Here is a 21,745-nt window from a genome sequence, read left to right on the forward strand (position 1 = left end):
TACATAGCAGAAAATATGGCACATACGCAAAAATTACTGTTTTATTTGTATGAGAGTCCTTATCCTCCTAGAACAGGGGTGAGGGGTCTCAAACCATCATAAAATAAATTGATGCCTCCAAACACCCACACATGCCAAATTTGGTTCCATTTGCTCGATTAGTTCTCGAGTTATGAGGGAATTAGTATGTTATTTGCAATGGAGCCCCCCTCCTATAGAGGGAACGGGTCATAATCCACCATAGAAAAAATTCTTGTCTTCTGAAACCTCCACATGCTAAATTTGGTTCTATTTGCTTAATAAGTTCTCGAGTTATGAGTTTGTATGGGAGCCCCCCCCCCCCTCTCAGAAGAGGAAGGGGTCTCAGTACACCATAGAAAAAAATCCTGCCTTCTGAAACCTCCACATGCCAAATTTGGTTCCATTTGCTTGATTAGTTCTCGAGTTTTGAGAAAATTTGTGTTTCATTTGAATAAGAGCCCCCCTCTTACGCCCTCCTTAAAATTGCTTTCTTGAAATTGCTTCCCCATAAAATTGCTGGTCACTTTATCTATCCAACGACATATAAATTGTTCAGTTTGATGCAGTAGTTCAGAAGTTATTACAATTTGAAATCTTTCATTCAAACGTTACACTTCTATTTTCGTTTTTACAAAGTGCTACCCAGTCCTAGTATAGTAAACAAAGACGTAGTCCTACGTCAAAAGTGTGATTGTGGCCTGATGAAACTCTTGGTGAACCTACGAACTCTAAGAAATGGATATAACAGATATACAAAGCACGAGCATTTAGGAAATTTGAACTTGTCTTCTGATATCAAATTTATTGGAATGTTTGAGTGCATTTATTACAATACAGTAAATTAAAAATTTACGTGACAAACTTTTGCAAAATGTCAAGCTTTGTCGAATTGAGTTTTTTTCGGTGAAAATAAAAGCTATGATGCTTTCAGCGGACGTTTCGACTTACTATCCTTTAGTCATTGACTACGCATTAAACATCTATTCTCACTTCTCACATTGTTCTATAACTATAACAGTTAGTAATAGTTATAGTGGACGACGCAGTGAGAATAGATGTTTAATGCGTAGTCAATGACTGAAGGATAGTAAGTCGAAACGTCCGCTGAAAGCATCATAGCTTTTATTTTCACCGAAAAAAATCAACTAAAGTTATACATAAAATTCACGGTGACGAACTCTAACAATATTTGTTGAATTGAACCGGCATTCGTGGTCCAACAACTTTCCACTTTTTGTTTCTCGAGACTGGGGCAAAACTGTAAAAATATTAAAACATCAGCAATACACTAACATCAGCAAACTAATATCAGCAATACACTTAGGTAGGTGATTTGTTTACGACACTGTCGAAGCAAAGCACAATATGTTAGTTAACGTTAGTTATGGTACAACTAGACAACGAACGAGTGGAGTTTGGTGAGAAATCAGACAAACTGCTAGACTTTTCGAGAAAAAAAAAATTAAAATCACATCATAGTCAGAATCACCCCCACCTACCCTACAACCAAGAGTGTCGCCAAGCATACAAAAATTAGTAGGGGAATTCTGGATAAAATTCCCAGTTGGGGAAAAACGCGCCACTGCAATATTATACGCATATCTATACACTTTTCAACAGTAATTATGGTGCTATTCGCTTCTATTTCTCATTATTAACTCGTGTGTATCATAAAAGTTTCCTGTATTACATAAATCATACAAAAAATGAAAAATGTATTACAGTGGCGCGTTTTGTTCCGACATGGCATTTTAGCACCTGTTCCCCTACATGTTGCATAGACGCAGCGAAAAATAAGCGCGAAATCTAAACTCACTGTTGCCGATGGTACGCACAAATTCACTTCTCGAACTGACAGACCTAAATTAAATACGCATTCTGCACGCAGTTACATAAGTGCGTCAACGGTTCACTGGCTACACTAGCTGCAGAGCATGCGACATGATATAGTTTCGAATCCCTGCCCAGACGCGGGGAAGCATTTTATTTTATTTTTTAAATTTGCTATACATGCGATTTTTGCTTTGTTTTTCTGAATTTTCCCAGAACCCGGCAGTTCTGTCCAACTTTGTCCTGCTAACTTTATCTAAAGCTAGCAGTACTTTTTTTTTTTTGCTCAATTTTTCATGGAAAATGACGTCCAAAGTTATCGAAGTTATGTTTTTCCTGGAGCATTAAATGAGCATTAAATGATGGTCGTACTTGGGTAGCTCTATCTGCACCGGAAGTACCATTTCCGAACTTTGTCCTGCTAACTTTATCTAAAGCTAGCAGTACATTTTCTTTTTTGCTCAATTTTTCATGGAAAATGACGTCCAAAGTTATCGAAGTTATGTTTTTCCTGGAGCATTAAATGAGCATTAATTGATGGTCGTACTTGGGTAGCTCTATCTGCACCGGAAGTGCCATTTCCGAACTTTGTCCTGCTAACTTTATCTAAAGCTAGCAGTGCATTTTCTTTTTTGCTCAATTTTGCATGGAAAATGACGTCCAAAGTTATCGAAGTTATGTTTTTCCTGGAGCATTAAATGAGCATTAATTGATGGTCGTACTTGGGTAGCTCTATCTGCACCGGAAGTGCCATTTCCGAACTTTGTCCTGCTAACTTTATCTAAAGCTAGCAGTACATTTTCTTTTTTGCTCAATTTTTCATGGAAAATGACGTCCAAAGTTATCGAAGTTATGTTTTTCCTGGAGCATTAAATGAGCATTAAATGATGGTCGTACTTGGGTAGCTCTATCTGCACCGGAAGTGCCATTTCCGAACTTTGTCCTGCTAACTTTATCTAAAGCTAGCAGTGCATTTTCTTTTTTGCTCAATTTTTCATGGAAAATGACGTCCAAAGTTACCAAAGTTATGTTTTTCCTGGAGCATTAAATGAGCATTAAATGATGGTCGTACTTGGGTAGCTCTATCTGCACCGGAAGTACCATTTCCGAACTTTGTCCTGCTAACTTTATCTAAAGCTAGCAGTACATTTTCTTTTTTGCTCAATTTTGCATGGAAAATGACGTCCAAAGTTATCGAAGTTATGTTTTTCCTGGAGCATTAAATGAGCATTAATTGATGGTCGTACTTGGGTAGCTCTATCTGCACCGGAAGTGCCATTTCCGAACTTTGTCCTGCTAACTTTATCTAAAGCTAGCAGTGCATTGTTTTTTCCTATGAAACAATGGAGCATTAAATTCGTCGTTAGGAGCATTAATTAGCATTAATTGAGCATCAATTAACTGAATGTTGCTACTAATGTTCTGCTAACTTTGTACTGCCAGCTTTAGGGACATCAATTATTCTTAATCACGTATATCGCCTGCAGAATAGTACAGATATGCCAAATGTGCGCAACAAATACAATTTATTAGCGTGTATATCTGTACGTAACGCTGATTTTTATCTTTTATATATATATGAAAATACTAGCTGGGTAAGCTCTCGTTACAATTTATATATGTAAAACAAGTAAACGTGAAATAAAATAAATTCGTAGTAACTGACTGGCAAGGCGTAACCCCATATCGTCCAGCAAAAATATAGCATTTCTTTTCAAAGGGAATGCTTTGTGAAACAATTATTTTGAATCGCATAATCCGGTTTGTCGCATCGTGCTTGGCTAGAGTTCACATTGGTCCCCCGTTTGAAAAGCACGACAGAATTAAAGATAGAAACTTTAAATCGTCTGTTTAAACGTACCCTTGCCAGATAATAAAGTCTGAAAAAAATTATGTCAAAATATACAATTTAATGAACAAGCTGCCGTCTCCCATAAACCGCCGAAATGTATTGCGCCGGATGGATTGAAATAGCACTGAATTCCATGAAATTTCCTTGGAAATTCACGATCTTCATTTGCAATTTAGGGATTTTAACCAGCCAATCTGGTTTGGAAAAAGGTGTTACTCGCTATTTATTTGCCCATCCAACCGAATCGTCATTCAGTAGATCCAGCTCCATTCTTATTGATGGCACGTCGCTACTTAACATGAAGCAACTGAATCACATCGTTAATTGTAGAAATCGCGTTCTTGATTTAGTGTTTGCCAACGAAAATGCGTTAGAAGAATGTAGGATCAGCGAAGTTGTTGAACCACTTAGTGAACTGGACCCGTACCGCCCTGCTCTACGCGTTTCACTGCGCTGTCCCGTTCCTGTCTTTCTCGCCGAGCCAATTGAGAATGCCCAGTTTGATTTTCGAAGGACTGATTGTGCTGTATTGCGCGGTGCGATCGCACAAGTTGACTGGGTGCCTTTATACAATGCCGCGAATGTCGATGAAGCAGTTTCCTACCTGAATAATACACTGCGGGCAATATTTATTCTACATGTTCCCAAGCCTCGACCAAAACCAAACCCTCGTTGGTCAAACCGTCGTTTACGTGAACTAAAAAGTGAACGTGCAAGAGCTCTTCGACACTACTCGAATAATCGGAACCCGTACACGAAAAGAGAATTTGCACTCGCAAGCAATGCTTATAGAGACTATAATCGTCGGCTATATCCCTACGTGTTCAGCGAACTCAAAATGACTTGAAGCGCAAGCCCAAAAATTTTTGGTCATTTGTGCACGGGAAACGAAAAACACTAAGTCTGCCATCGGTACTGTCTAACAACGATGATTTGACAAGCTCTCCGAGTGAAATTTGTGAATTGTTTGCCGGGCACTTTGCCAGTGTCTTTAAAAACGGATTTATTCCTGCACAGCAAATCGAAGAGGGACTTCTGAATGTTGAAAAGGGTATTTTAGAAATGCGGAATGTGACGTTTACGGAAACAGACATTAAAAATGCGATCTACAAAATAAAATCATCGTTGCGGCCTGGACCGGATGGATATATCCCACTAATTATTTTTAAGAAACGTTGTGATGCTCTTTGTGCACCTCTCACTGCTGTTTGTAACCAGTCCATATCGAAATCGACGTTCCGAGATGCTTGGAAGGAGTCCATCTTATTTCCTGTATACAAGAAGGGAGATCGTGGTGATGTGGTCAACTACCGTGGAATTACCTCTCTGAGCAGTGGCTCTAAATTGCTTGAAATCTTTATAAGTAAACCGCTGATGTACGAGGCAAAACGGTACATATGCTGTTAAAGATCTAGGAGTGATACTCGACTCGCATTTCGGGAGCACTACTCCTACATTATGTCCAAGGCCAATCAAAATTTGGGCTTTATATTACGAGTGTCCAAAGAGTTCTGAGATCCGTACTGTTTACGCGCTTTGTACTATTCTATCGTACGGTCTGCCTTAGAATACCCTGCTGTAGTTTGGAGCCCTTATACTGGAATTTGGTCTTCCAGACTAGAGGCAGTTCAAAGGCAATTTTTACGATACGCATTGAAACCCCTTCCCTGGCAAAACCCTTTAGTGCTCCCACCGTATCAAGACCGTTGTAAATTACTCGTTATGGAAACTCTCACCAAAAGGAGAAATGTTGATAGGATACTCTTCATCAGGAAAGTTTTGCTGAGCGAATTGGACTCTCCAAATATCCTCGCTCAAATTAACATAAACGCTGCTCCACTTACCCTTTGCAGCTCAGAATTTCTTCGGCCGGATTTTAAAAGAACTAATTACGGACAAAATGAGCCAATCAGAGCTATGTGTTGTATGTTTAATCGTATATTTAGTAACATTGCTTTTAATTGTTCTGCTAATTGTTTTCGAAATCGCTTGCAAAGTTTGAATGTAATCTAGTTAGCATGTTAGTATGTTAGTAGTAATTTAATATATTTTATTCATGTAGACACTGTTGTCAGATGGATCAATGTTAATAAATGTAAATGTTAAATGTTTGTTCGATTTTAGCGACGTTTTTCGGCGAAATAATTATAAGAAATTTTAAATACCAGTTAGTCCGGACGTTTCGACCTACTGCTGGTCTTCGCTCATCATCTGCGGACACTAAAACATTATATTAAGCACATTTACACATAAAGTAAGATAAAGCAAAGAGAAAGATAAACCGTGTAGAATCTAATGGACGAAATAGTGTAAGTTAAGAATTTGTAATATGTTTTATGAGGTCAATGTGCTAATATAATGTTTTAGTGTCCGCAGATGATGAGTGAAGACCGGCAGTAGCTCGAAACGTCCGGACTAACTGGTATTTAAAATTTCTTATAATTATTTCGCCGAAAAACGCCGATAAAATCGAACAAACATTGTGGTGGCAGCGATTATCTCAAATCAACAAATGTTAAATGTATAAAGTTTCTCATTCAGTCTACAATTGTTTGCCTATTCTAAATTCCCAATGAATGAGTCTGATTCATATTATATTTAAAACAAGTATAATTTCCTGCTTATCTTTTATTTAATTAATGAATTAAGGAAAATTAGTTTAGAACCGAATACGCTGGAGATTAACTTGATGGACCTGATGGAATCCCTGCCGTTGTTTTTTGCCGGTGCGCTGAAGCTTTAGCTGACCCACTTTGTTATATCTTGAACAAATCTTCAAAGCAAGCAAAATTTGTGGACATTCGGAAGCATTCGTTCAAGTTTCCGGTATTCATGAGTGGAGCTCGTCGAAGTGTCAGAAAATACCATGGTATTACAAGTTTGTCCGCCGTATTCAAACTATTTGAAATAGTCCTGAACGTTACTTTGGTTTGTAGCACTAAGTATTGCATTTCTTCGAACCAACATGGGTTCGTGGCTAGCCGCTCCGTCGACGACGAACCTACTTGATTTCACTTCTAATTTCAGTACTGAAATGGAGTGCAAAGTGTAAGTAGACGTGTTATATACTGATTTAAAATCTGCCTTCAATCGCATCAATTTTCGCATACTGCTTGATTAAATATTACAAACGACTAGGGATTTCGCAACAGTTTGTCACAAGCTTACGCTCGTATTTTGTGCGACGGAGTTTTCAAGTGAAACTTGGCTCGAAGGTATCGTCCCCGTTCACGAATCAATCTGGTGTGCCGCAAGGCAGTAACTTAGGACCACTTTGGTTCATTTTATTCTTAAGCGATGCTACCTCTGCCCTTGAAAGAGGCTGCGGACTGGTTTATGCTGATGATATTAAAATTTACTTGACGATTCGTTGCATCGAGGATTGTCATCGCCTTCAACTTCTCTTGGATATGATTGTAAATTGGTGCAAAACTAACAATTTGACTATCAGCGTCTTTAAATGACGTTCCACGGAATCTAATCGCTTAATGTTTTCGACTTCAAAATTAACGTATTGAAAAGGGTTCAGTATGTCAATGACCTTGGTGTGACTGTCGATCCGAAGCTGACCTTCGATCGTCTCCATACTAATCTAATATAATCGCTAATCTCACACTAATGCATCCAATTCTTGAAGGCGTCCTGGACGATTACTTAAATCAATCATTTTTCTTGTCAACGGCCAGGTCAACTGCGCAGCATGTACCGCAGAGAGAATTCTAAAGAATCAAGTGGAACCAGAAAAAATATCTAATTCCATTAAACTGCTTGAAATCAAGGGTAAGGAAGAAAGCATGGACCTCCCGTACCAAACGCTTCCCATATACATAATGGTTTATTTACAGACGTTGGGAGTATCTTTGCTAATAAAAGTTAGGTGATACTCCGGACCCTCGCGGATGAACTAATGGCATTTAGACCAGAAGCCAGGCTGTAATTGGCCAAGAATATAGCGCCTTATTTCGCTCTCTGAAAATAGATTAGTTTGCCAAAAATATTAGTTTAAATCATATAATACTTAAAAATAAAGTTGTGCGGTTTAAAGGTTGCCTAAAACTACATTTGTAAGGTTAGGAACTGAAAACCGTACGACCCCGCACCTCTTAGCCAAGCTAGGACTCTCAATTATATAAATTGAAGTATTTCCAGGTATGGCCACGTGGAGGCGCTAGGTGGGGGCTGGGGATGGCTAGAGCTATGTTGGGAGCTTTTTTCTAGTTGCCTTCCCTATTTCATACCCCTGACTTTCGATCGTCACTGTACAACGATTATCTCAAAGCGACTCGCCAGTTGGGATTTATTTAAAAATTGGACTTAAAGCACAGTATAGCGCCTCACTTTGTCCCCTTCTCGAAAATGCATGGTTAATTTGGACTCCGCCTCAACTCTATTGAAATCTCTGAATTGAAAGGGTGCGGAGGAGGTTCATACGATTGGCCCTACCTAGTTTGCCTTGGCAAGACCCGAAAAATTTACTTCCGTATTTGACCGCAATGAACCGATTGCATCGTATACTAGAACGTTTAGTCGTGCTGAACAATACTTTGAATTTGGTGAATCTTTGCATAAATTTAAGCGAGTTTAGTTAACTATAGTTTCATTTAGTATAAGTTCATTAAGACTGATAGGATGAATTGTATATAAAGAAACCTTTCCGAATAATATATGGAATAATTTGAAATATAAGATATTGAACGAGCCATCGGAAGAGACTAACAGTCTAATTTCAAAACACTAAGAATTTTTCCATCAAAATCCTAATCCTGGATCGCTGTGCGCTGGAGAGAAACTTTCCAGCAACAAAGGAAAAACGTCCCCCGTTTCTGCGTTGAAACGGAGGAGTTGTAAGAGAGAAACACAAAAAAAACAGAGAAAGAGAGAGTGACCGTTTCCGGCTTCTGTTGTCACTGTGCTTCGGATAACTTGGCTCCCCGAAATCATTAAAGTTATTATTCTTGCCACGTTGCCACCTCGCCACGCCGGCCGATCGCAACGTAACCGACAATGGCCAAGCCGAAGCCCGACAACTGTGAAATTTTTTATCGTCGCCGTCGTCGTCGCCGTCACAGTCCCTCTCTTCTGCCAAATGAATGCCAGGACCGACTGGCCAGGAAGAACAGCAGACAAAGTTATAAAAATCTAATATATTTTATTATTACATAATTCATCTGCTGAAAGCAGTTCTTATCGCGCTGGCATCCTTTCGTTGGCACCTCTTGAACTCGCTACTGCACTGAATGGTGCGGAAATAAACTCAGTTAAAACGGGCGGGTGCAGGCCGCGCCGCGCTGGTTCAGTCTGGTCCGGGACCGACAGTTGTCTCTACCAAAATGGAATCTTTTACAACTCCAGTTTAAATATTTTGAAATATTTAAATTCTGAAGTGCTGTTTGTACCCTTAATGTTAGTTAGTAATTTTCCTGGGGTCGCATCCTCCGCTAAGATAAGTTCAGTTTTATTGTATTTGTTACTAACAACATTTACTCTTTTTGCCAATCCCTTCTCAAGGCTTTTGGTGGATTCACGAGCAAAATTTATTCAACTATGGTTAGGATGACAATCCCATTTAAAATTAAACAATCATAATTTGCGATTATTTAAACAAACAATAGTAACTTGTGAAATCAAACCATAATCGAGTTAAGCATTCGCCAGAATCCATCACTCCATCCGAAGCTTAGTTTTATCACGAATCCGCAAAGACCGTAAATCCTGTCCAACTACATCTCGAAGCTCACAAGAAGTGACACTATTTTTTGTTTCGACTTGAATAAGCTACTTCAGCTAATTCGCATTCCGCCACCGCAGCACACCCAGCGGTGGTGTTGCTGTCACACTCAAAGCCGGCCAGCCAGCTCTCGCTCGACGACGACGACGACGGTGTAAATAAGTTAGTAAAAGCAGCACAAATCCCGGGTATGGTAGCGAAGCCTCGGCGAACCCGGCACGGACGAACGATGAATAGATGAATGCATCTTCCGGCAAACTTGTCCCGTTTGTTCTCGCCCGAAGGCGAACTTCAAAGACACTCACTCACGCTCTGTCTCTCTGTGTCTCGGTGAATCCTGTTTATCCTGGCCGGAGTGTTGCAAAGCTAATTTGCACATCAATTGTTAATGAAGGTGGCAATGGTTTTGCCTCTCACGGTGTCGGTTCAGCATGAGTTTGTGATGTTTACCCTATACAGGTTAATAATTGATTCTACACACAGACGCCCGTCTCCGGTACGGTTGAGCGCCAACATTCAAACGCTGTTTGTCCATGCCCCAGCTCCAGCGGCCGTAGCTTTTGTGTGTGCAGTCACCATCCCACCCGTGCCTGTCTACATTAATTAATCCACTTTGTTTAGTTAATTCTCGATCCTGCTTTGTGACTCGTTACGTTGTTTGGTTCTGGTGTAAGATTAACGTACGGAAAAGATAAATAACAATTACTCTCAACGCAATTTCGGAATGCAAAAAATACCACCCACAAAGCAGTAGAAGCAGCAGCAGCACGTTAATATTCTTTTGATGAGTGATGAAAATGACAATTTATGCTCGGCTCCGCTTCACAGCCCTGGCAGTTATAATAATACGTTCAAGGCTGTCAGAATTTCAATTACACGAGCATGAATGAAAAAATTATGAAATTATAAAGACGACAGCGATTAACATAAATCACGGAGCGGCTGCGCTGCGCTGCTATGCTGGTGCGACGCCGTTCAACGCGTCAGCCCACCGCCGCCACCGCCGCAGACGAATTAATCAGGCATGAATTTCAATGATAATTTCGGAATTCAAATTGAGCCTGTTCCAGTCGGCCACAGCAGCAGCCAGCAGGTACAGTGACGGTAAGGTTGTCTCTCTCTCCGTCTCACTCTGTCGTTGAACCATTAATGGAATATTTATCAGAATCCACCAACTGGACCGAGCCGCCGCAAGCGGGCCGGTGGGAACACCCCGCGCTCCGGGTGCGGTGTGCCAGTTATATTTAACAGGCCGCTTTCGCGATGAATAAAGATTAAACATTAATCTGTCTCATTACGTTTTAAGTGGCTGCGGTTCTCTTCGACGGTGTGTTCGTTCCGCGATTCCTATCGACGGGAATGGACGGCTGCCAATTGGGTTGGAATGCTGGAAAATGGGAATTAGCAAGAGGTAATGTTGCAGAACTTCACAATTGTGTATGCGCATACACACTTATCCTCACCACCGTCTATATTGTGTTTAACACATCTTAAGCAGACATAATGCTTACTTATATTTTAAATTGGCTCACTTAGTGCTGAATTTTATCACTAAAACTTAATATTTGATTGTCTATTAGATTAATTTTTGACGATAATAATTATGCATTTTCAACGGACACAACATCCTAGGCCCCGTTGAAGCGAATCATTAAAAGATGTTATTGAACTGGTCACTTCACGATAGCTGTATATCCTACCCCAGAATTCTCGATTAATTGGTGAATTGCAGAGATCAAGTTCCTTTCTTAGTACGTACCGCTACGTCGTTCAACAGTTTTCTAATTCGCTACAACCTTATCGTAGTGTTTCTTAACTACCGCCTCCCATATACCGCCGAAATGCGGTGTCAGAGGCGAAATAAACTGGAATTCAATTCCCCTTTTTATGTAGTCATTTGCTCAATAAGCTGACGTTAAATACGCTTAATAGTGTCGTCGGATCTTCTGTTCCACACATGTGGCGCCGAAGAACGTAGTGTTGGGTTCGTAATGCATTATTAAAACGCACCCATCACGGCTTATTAAACATCTTAACAAACTTGCTTGTAGAGCTGCTGACAACCCATCGACCTGTCCTGCGTAATTGCTTTATGACTAAGATTATTACTTCGAACGAGAAACTCCTTACAAGAATCCAGCCATGTTTGTTCAAAGGCCATCCAGGGACTAATGCGTACTACTGGCATTGGCTCATCAACCGTGAAAAGTGATGATAGTAAGGGAGTTGAATTGGACATCGAATATCGAAACTTCAAGAGAGAACCGCCTAACCAACCGCCGATCTACAATATATCTTCAAGTTCAAGCATGAAATCGTACCTGGTAAGTTGAGACGACTTGAGGTTGGCTTTCTTGAGAGATGTTTCACTACAAGCTTTACCATTAAAGTGATGCCAACGGTAGCCAGAAATTTCCGATTCCTTGATAGAAATATTAATTTACTGCCAATTAAAAACAAATCACCAAAACTCTGCTTTGCCTGGTTGCAACTTTTTTTTTGCAATTGTATTTCAAAAATAAAAAGTCTTCGACTGCTGGTATAGAGCAGCTGATATAAGTAACGGGTGACAACTAAAATTTTGGAATTTTTTTGAGGCCCCTATTCTCCACAACAAACATGCTCAGAGATAAATGGGAGTATGTATGTGTTAGTTCTCTCACTCCTCTTTTTGTCAATATTTTTTGTTTTGTTTATGCTTGCCTTGTTTTGCTTAAAATGACGTCGAGAAGACAAGAAGCATTTCGAGAGCGCGTTGTACAGTTCTACGAACTGCCACAGAAATTTCGGCAAAAAGTATACGGTACAACATTTAAAAAGCGAATATGTTGCAGCTTCGACTGTTTACCATATCCTAAGATGCCCAACAACTATTCGCAAGCAAGATAGTGGAAGACCTGCCAAAATTATGGACGCAGAAGGACATCGTTCTCTTTCTCGTTTCTTCAGCAACAAGCCCTCTGGTTTGGCTTTCAATTAAGATGCAGCAGACGAATGTTTGTAGAAAATTTTGATCATGTTTCTTCAAAAACATCATGCAGATGGACAATACGTGTTTTGGCTGCATAGAGCATCATCGCAGCCAAAACACGTATTGTCCATCCCCGAAAAATCTGTCTCAATGCGCCCTATCGAAAATTTATTTGGAATTTTGAGTTCCTTGTTGTACAAAAATAACTAGAGAGCCACGAATTGCAAACAGTTGATTGGTAGAATCAAGAGATGCATTCGCAAAGTTGACCTGACGGCCGACCAACTCTCCTGTTTCGACGTCAAACGAAAGCTTCGCCTTACAACCGATTACGGACCGTTTTCAAATGTACACTAATTTTTTTTCAACAATGGATAATGTATCTTTAATTTCGATAGATCAGATCTTCTTCATGTATCTTTGTCTTTTTTTGACAACTCGAGAAAAAAATCCTAAAATTTTAGTTGTCACCCGTTATGAAAGCGGAATTTGTTGTAAGAAAACACAGGTCTGTTGCATTAAAATGACGACCAGCATTTCAATAGGATGGTTTTTTTCAGGGCCAGCATACAAAAAAGAACCCTCACTCGGTTTGTTTACAAGTTACACTTGGGCTATATTGAAAGATTGGCTGTAAAATGGAACACGCTATTTCAGAAGGGGATTTTGGTAGGACGGCCGTCTGTTTGTACTCGAATTTGTTCTCCGTAATTTTGTGCATTTTAAAATGTGTTTCCAAAGGAATTGTAATTGAAATTAGCTTAAACCGATTCAATATTGCGCAAAGATTTTGCAGTAAGAAAAATGACTTCCAAAAAATTGAAATTGAATAATTATAATCAACTTGAGCAATTTTATTTGACTAGCGTTTATTTATTTCACACAACGCAAAATGGATCGGTTGCTTAGTCCTTATTCCCTGTTGTCATTTGCGACACATTCTGCACCTCGTAGGATGATGTAAGTGGTGTTTAGTGCCGATTGCGATTCCGGTTTTTGAAGCTGGAGAATGTGTTTTTCTTTATGCTTTTCCTGTGGCTGCTCGTTCTAATTGTGCATGTGTGCGGGTTTGGGTAGTGGCAGCTGCTATCTGCGCTGCTGTATTTGCAGTAAAATAAAATGGATTTATTAGATAGCAAACTCTTTTCTTTACTGGCTGTAGCATTCGTTGATGGGAGATGAGGATCATCGCTCGTGCATTTTGTTGGCGTGCATTTTGTCATGCTCGTACGGTTAGCTTGATGAGAGATCGAAACAAAATGAACCGATACGCAGAAAAGTGCAATCAATCCCTAGGATAGGCGGCTGAATTGGAAGTCCGAACGAAGCACATATTTCGGTATAGGGGAATACTGGTGAGATTGTGCTACTTGGAACGGTAGTTCTTTTACAATTGACGAAGGGATGGTAGAAGAAAGTTATGAAAATTGTTATAGTGGAAGAGAAAGAGCGGAAAGGTGAGAGAGAGAGAGAGAGAGAGAGAGAGAGAGAGAGAGAGAGAGAGAGAGAGAGAGAGAGAGAGAGAGAGGGGAGAGGGGTTATTAACAGCTACGATTAACAAAGTAGTCATTGTGACTTCTACCTTTTGTTCACTGCTGGAGGGTGCATGGGTCGAACCAAGTTATAATCAGAGATTATAACCGGATTCGAGTCCACAACACCCGCCATGGCATGTGGCTCTCTGGTACTAATGTACCTTTGAACCACAGAGGCGCTGGACAAAGGGAGACTGCACAACCTGCACCTGCAGGAGTCACAACGACTACTTTGTTAAGCGTAGCTACTAATAACCCCTCCACCTCTCTCTCTCTCTCACCTTCACTATAAAAATTTTTATTACTTTTTTCTACCGTCTCTTCGTCAATTGTAATAGAACTACCGTTCCAAAAAATATCTTTATATCTGCCTGACCTCATTTCAAGGTCAAGACAAACAACACGTGGTTGGGCTATCGTTCTACTTGCTTTATTTCAATTTCACTTTCCATACATAAACATATATTTAAAACACATTATATGACAAATTACGCGAAAGGTATTAACAAGGCAGGGGCATCATATGAGTGGAAGACTGGAGAAAGAAGTTAGTAGTCAACCTGAATCACTAGAAGAAAACGCCTGAAGGTCTGACATAATGACACGTTACATAATGTGCCAAACTTTGCTTGCACGCCGATTGTTTACAGAGGCTTGAATCAAATTGGCGCTTAGCTCTTTTGAAGCAATGAAATCTTCAGATCCGGATGGTAAACGAACAGCGTATAATGTCTGAACTTAGCAACATTTCTCGAGCCAGTTTTACTTTGGAACATATCCCAGAGAGTTAGTGGAAAGTAGACAGATACCTAAAGGCATGCCTAAGGCAGATAAAAGAGAGAAAATAATGCAAAAGACTTTCAGACTTTCAGATAAATCTAACATCAACAGTTCTCAATTTGATAGAGCACAGCGCGGATAACTACATCCGCAATGAGTTTCTTAATAACACTCCGTTGCATAGAAATCAACATGCATACCAACACGGTAAATATACGGAAACTGCACTATGTTGTGACGTTGATTGAGAAAACGTTCAAATATCAAGTGCTGGCACTTTGTGTTTTCCTTGATATTGAAGGCGCTTTCGATAACACGTTCTTCGCTTCAATTTTTACGGCTCTCTTTCAAAACAGAATCACCAGATTCACCATGTTGTTATGTTTACTGAGGGCCTAATATGAACAGTCGACCATTCACTAGGCGAAGAACACATACTGTTACTCCCTCTATACTGATTGGTGTCAGACTGTGCTGCAGTAATGAAATCAATCTCCCTGGAATAATTCTGCATAAAAATCTGAACTTGGCTGCCACATATTTGCGGTTTTATTACAGGCCCAATGCCCTTTTGGCATACAAAAAATGGCCTCGCTGCTTAATCAGCACAGGGCCTCACGCGCTGTAACGCCGGCTCTGTCTGAAACGATATTTATGTTGCGGCCTTTGAACGAACAAACCATCACGCGGGTCAAAGCTGGTGCATCGAAATTAATTATTACATGGAAAGATCCTAAGCCGGATGGAAATTCTTAAAATGATGGCGGCTTGTCTCCCATAGAACCACTTTTCTACCAAATGACATAATCGTTTCCTGGACTGGTTTTGCAGCATGTGATGGAGCGTTATCATGCAGCAAAAGCACTCTATGTTACCGTTTTTGGCATTCCGGTCATTTTACATCCAAAGCTCGATTCAAATTGAATGATTGATTGACTGTATATTGTCGGTAACATTTCGCCTAGCTTAAGTAAATCACAGTAGAACGAACACCACTGATTTCACCGGGCAGAAATCATAGTTTTTCGTTTATGGAGATTTAGCCGAGCGACCGGTGTTGATGGCTCCTCTAAAAACTTACCCAAGATCTCGAAATAAATCCACTCAAATCATGATTCGATGGAGAAATGATATCCTTTTGTACCTGACCGTTGTTCATGTTGTTGCGTTTAAGTGTCATCTTCTTCTTTACAGGCACAAAATTTGACACGTTCAAAGCTCTTCAAAGTTAAGCTGCACAGTAAAACTTGCTTTGTTTGGAGACAGAATCCGTTTCTGGATGTTGAAACAAGGCGAAAACAGGAGGTTGGTCTAAAAGAAAAGAAACAGCCGCCGGTACTGTATTCAGACATTCTGCTACCCACATACTCGCGCACGCACATCCTGACATCGAATTCCTGCATAGCTTATTCCCGAGTCAAAAAATTCGGGGGAATCAGCTGCCCGTAAGGCTGATGGCGCACTGGGGTACAAATTTTGCATTACTTTTTCTTCTTCTTCTTCTTCATCTTCGGTCTCGATTCTGCTCACGGGCGGGAGTACAAGCCGTCGTGAGTAATCGGTATCAGCAAATCGGGTTGCAACGACGAAAGACGACTGTAGCTGTTGTTAGCTAAACACTCGTTGCAGTGCATGAAGAAATAAGAGCCGGAGTTTTAAAGGGATGCTTACGCCGGCGTGTTCGTTAGAATGAGTACGCGTGTGTGGGAAAACTAGACCACACGAGGCTTCGCAACACTAGAATGGATTGCGATGCGGATTACATTGACAGCTCGAACCAAGTGTTGGCAATTTCCGTATTCATTAAACCTGGTATTATGAAAGAATATCTCAATTTTACTGGAAAAATATAGAAATATAGAATTTCTTTGGTCGCTAAATTATGAAAACAAGAAAATACTTTTTTTCACATTTTTGCAATTTCAGAAATTTCGAGCAGTTATCCAACGTGTTTTTTGGGAAAGAAAATTAAAAAATCTATCATTTGAATCAAAATTATTGAAACCGGTTCAGTGCTTCAAAATTAACGAATTTCTAAAGAAAGGTGCTGAAAATGATTATTCTATGAAACCCTTCAAACTCAAAAGGGTCAAATACTAATATACGCATCCAATTATTTCAATAAAATGTTTGCAAATGTTTTGAACAAACTCGGAGCACTTCTAAATTTCGATAGTCCTTTCCATCGAATTTAGAAATCATTAGATTAGTTTAGGCCATTACAAATATGTTATAAAGTGTTTGTCTTTCCGGTGTTGGGCCTCTGAAGTGGGGGGGGGGGGGCACAAAAAAAACAATGAGATTTTTTTAATCGAGCAAAAAAAATATGGATTTTAGGCATTTTTACTTAAAGTTTAAACCTGGACAGCAAATCTACTCTAGCTTTTAAAATATACGTCTTTATTTTTCATGCAAGAATTTACGAAAAGAAAAACAAAAACGAAAGAAATTTTTTTGGCTGATTTTTGGAAATTCCGTTGTTCGAATTTCCATTTCTGTTTCGTGCTAGAAGCTTTAACTCAACTCGTATACTCATTTTTCTAGTTTTTCTGATTGTAGAGTCCACAGACAATTGATTTTATAAAAAAAACTCAACTCATATCCTACAAATTATGTTTTTGCCATCATAACAGGCGGGGTTCAGTTTCAATTTTATTGCCACCCGGTCATAACAGGGAGACGGGGGGTGTTCATAACAGAGGGGAAGGCCATAACTTCGAAATGCCTGGACAATTCTTCATTAAACTTGATACAAGGGAATCAGCACTGGGAAATTGACAAAAGGAAGGAGAGATCAAAATAAGTAAAAGGGGTTGCGTTTCTCTTGCATTTGAACCGATTGCAGATGTGCAGCTGATTTTGAGAAAAGAGGGGTGTTGCACCGAGGAGGAATATATGGTAAATAAACCTTTGTTTCGTTTCCATTACAGCGATTTTCATTGCGCAAACCGATGCATAATTAGCTACGTGACAAAAGAGGGACCTGACTGGGAAGGAACCAACATATAGGGGGACGAGAAACGTGAGTATGAATGTATGTTCCGCCATAACTCCGGAAGTTCTCAAATGTTCGTCATCAAACGTCGTTTGTTAAACACATGTTTTTTGGCATAAAAGAATCAGCACCGGGGGGTTGCCAAAAGAGGGAGACGGTCTCTTACCAGAGGAGAGAAAGGTTCGAATGGGTAAAGGAGTGTGTTTCTCTTGCATTTGGAACGATAGCAGTTGCAAAAGTTGTTTTATTTCTGAAAGGAGGAATAGGGTGGCCATTAAAAAGCGGGAGGTCCAAAAACGTAAAAAGGCTTTGTGTCGATTTATAGCGATTACCGAAAAGAACACAGATTCACAAGTGGTCGAGGAACAACGTAAGAGGGACTGACGAAGGGAGTAGACATATTCAAATGAGAAAAAAGGGTTTTGTTCCTTGCAATATGAGAGTTTTCGTTGCAAAAACAGATGTACAAGTGACTGAGAGACAAAGGGGTCCCGAGTGAGATCGGGCAATCAGCTAGTGGCCTTATAAATTTTGAAAAAAGAAAAAGTAATGTTTATCGTATACCGTCCCTCGCCCATTACTTACCGCCCCTCGTCCATCGTCCATCGTCCATCATCCATCGTCCATCGTCCATCGTCCATCGTCCATCGTCCATCGTCCATCGTCCATCGTCCATCGTCCATCGTCCATCGTCCATCGTCCATCGTCCATCGTCCATCGTCCATCGTCCATCGTCCATCGTCCATCGTCCATCGTCCATCGTCCATCGTCCATCGTCCATCGTCCATCGTCCATCGTCCATCGTCCATCGTCCATCGTCCATCGTCCATCGTCCATCGTCCATCGTCCATCGTCCATCGTCCATCGTCCATCGTCCATCGTCCATCGTCCATCGTCCATCGTCCATCGTCCATCGTCCATCGTCCATCGTCCATCGTCCATCGTCCATCGTCCATCGTCCATCGTCCATCGTCCGTCATCCATCATCCATCGTCCATCGTCTATCGTCCATTATCATCATCAGCTGAAATTTAATTCCTATTTGCATTAATTGCGTTTACTCTTTATATGGAATAATATAAAACTATTGAACATTTAAGCCTTCAGAAAACATAATAAAAAGATGCAGAAAACATAGCTGAAATACGATAAAAATCCATCGGAAAGACAGCGAAAACATGACGTAGAAACGACGGAACTGCGATGAATAGATAACGAAAATGTGGTATAAAAATGGCGAAAATACGATGCAATAACGACGAAAAGACACCAAAATAGCGAGAAAAAAACAAGACAGAAATCTGGAAATTAAATAAAAAGATAACTTATCCAATTTAGTTCTACAATGTATATTTATTCTTGACAGATACGTATTTCGTCTACGACTTGCAGGCTTCCTCGTTGTCTGTCTTCGACAGAAATCGACAAAAAGACGTTTAAAATAATCCAAAAATGCGCCAAACATGCAAAAACAGACGACGGATATCAGACAAAACGCCGACAAAAGAACGGCGAGAAGACAACAAAATGACAGAAAAGTGACGAAAAGATAACGCAACGGTGCAATACAACAAAAAACGATGAAAAGATGAAAACACAACGAGCCATGGTCATTTACATAAGATGACGACAAAAAACAAAAAAAAAAACGATAAAAAGTCGCCAACAAAACAAAAAAAATCAACAAAAATATCAAAAACAGATTGACACAAAAAATTCTGCGGAAAAACGTTAAAAAGATGTCAAAAATACGGTAGAGAGATGATAAAAAGACACTGAATTCGAAGAAAAAACAACAAAATAGTGACAAAAGTTCGGTGAAATGACGTCGGAAAGCCATTAAAAAAACTACAAAAAATGCCAAAAAAAACGATGAAAAATGGCAAAAAGGTACCCCAAAGAGTAAGCAAAAGTATTTCAGAACCGACAAAAAAATGACAATAAATTCCCGAAAGGATACAAAAAGACTATCTAAAGATGCCAGAAAGTCAAATGTCAAAAAGAACGAAAAACGACTGAAACGACTATAAAGAAAATGACAAGAAGGCGACAGTAAAAGGTGTCAGGGTCCAGATTAATTAAAATTAAGAATAGTGAACTGCGAATCAGAAAATTTGAAATTAAATTATTGCAATTTTTGTTAATTTTTGCTTCAATTTATCTATTTATCTAGCATACGGTCATCAATTCTAATCCAATTAATAGTTAATTTATTATAAATCTTCTATCATTATTGTGCCAATCGTCACTATGCCTAAACTATTGTCAGCGTTTTGATCAACAATGGATGGATGTAAACAAAATGGTTAAGGCTCAGTAAATCTTTCCTGTAAGCAGTAACAAGTGAGATTAAATTCAGACCAGTACGGCTCACAGCGGTCATACCAACCCACAGAGGGGCCGGGCCGGACAAAAATGCCAAAATCGACTTTCGATTTTTATGGTTTTCATATTTTTTCTTAAATGTACTATCATTGAATATATACATGCCAAATTTTCAAGTAAATCGAGTAAAAACTAAAGCTTGTAGAATTTTTTGAAGAAACCAAAGTCAGTGAAATTTGTTGAAATTCGCAATGCGAAAACTTTACACCCTGTAATATTCAATTCGTTTTAGTTAGTTTCAAATATTGAACACTAGTCCATGCAAAGATGTGTTTTGATAGGAAATTTTCTTGGGAATCCAATGGAATTTTTAGATTTCACAAAACATCATTGTTATAAAAGTTACAATATAAAATACACGTTATTATTTGATATTTAAACAGTGTTTCGGTCTGTAGGACGCCATCTACTTAGGAGTGCATGCTAGTGCATCGACCGCTCATGTTTCATTTTACAGGAAATTTTGTCTAGTTTTCAAAAATCATAGTGGCATCTTGCGCCGTTCTGCGCCAAGGTCTCAAATTTGATGAATTCTGAACAGGGTTGGCACGATCACTTTGACTCAATTCATATACATTTGACAGTACCGTCTCAATTAAGGAAAATTTAAAAAAGTTGTGTATGTCGCATTTGTGGAGCTAGTTATTATCTACAATTTTGCTGAGGGTTGTATCTTTTGTATTTACTGTGCTACAATGCTGCTGCCCCGTTGGTAGTCAAGTGAATGCTCATTTGGTTACCAACGGGGTACCTTAAATACAAAAGAAACAACCTAGCTTTATTCAGCAAATTTGAAGATAATAACTAGCTCTACAAATCCCACATACATAACTTTTTCAGATTCTGCTTGATTGAGACGGTACTGTCAAATGAATGTGAATTGAATCAAAATGATTGTGCCATGCCTGATTCTTTATTATTTTTTTATCATCTTAAATATCTGAAATCGAACGAAATCTTTCTCTGATTCATACGTCGCTTCAATATTAGGTCATTACTTTTGTTATTCTTCAATATCTTAAAAATTGCTTCATAAATTCAAGGATAGCAAGAAACACTATAGCCAAAAAAACAGTTTAATGTGTTTCAAAACATACGTGAATATGAAATAATACTTCAAATTGAAACACAGTTATGTATTGGAAACATGAGCTTGCCCAATTTATTTTAATTTTAGTAGTTCAGTTTGTTGCAAAACACTAAAAATTCATAAAAGGTATTTACAGAAAAATAAAGTATATGATTTACAGTATTAATATTTTTTTAATCAACCATAGACGTTCATATGATAATTTTAGACCATTTTAGATGCAAATATCAGATTCAGAGACCCAAAATTACCCTTAAGAGGAATTTTCATCATCTTTGGACAACTTTTTTATTTTTGTCCAGCTTTTGTATGGAGAGGATCCATGCCATGTTTAACTAAATGTTAATTATTATTTACACTAGCGTCGTTAAAATAAACTAATGAACAAGAACTACCTAAGTAATTTCTGTCACGAAAGTAACACTTTAATGACATCTTTCCAAGCTGGTGGAACTCTGTTCCCTACTGTGAAATACATATAACTTTATGAAAATGTTAACCAGCTTCTCAATTTTCTCCCTGTGTGAAAAAAAAGGTCAGCGAACTTATTCCGTGCAC

Source organism: Sabethes cyaneus, chromosome 3 (genome assembly GCF_943734655.1).
Source record: "Sabethes cyaneus chromosome 3, idSabCyanKW18_F2, whole genome shotgun sequence".
In the NCBI taxonomy this organism is placed as follows: Eukaryota; Metazoa; Arthropoda; class Insecta; order Diptera; family Culicidae; genus Sabethes; species Sabethes cyaneus.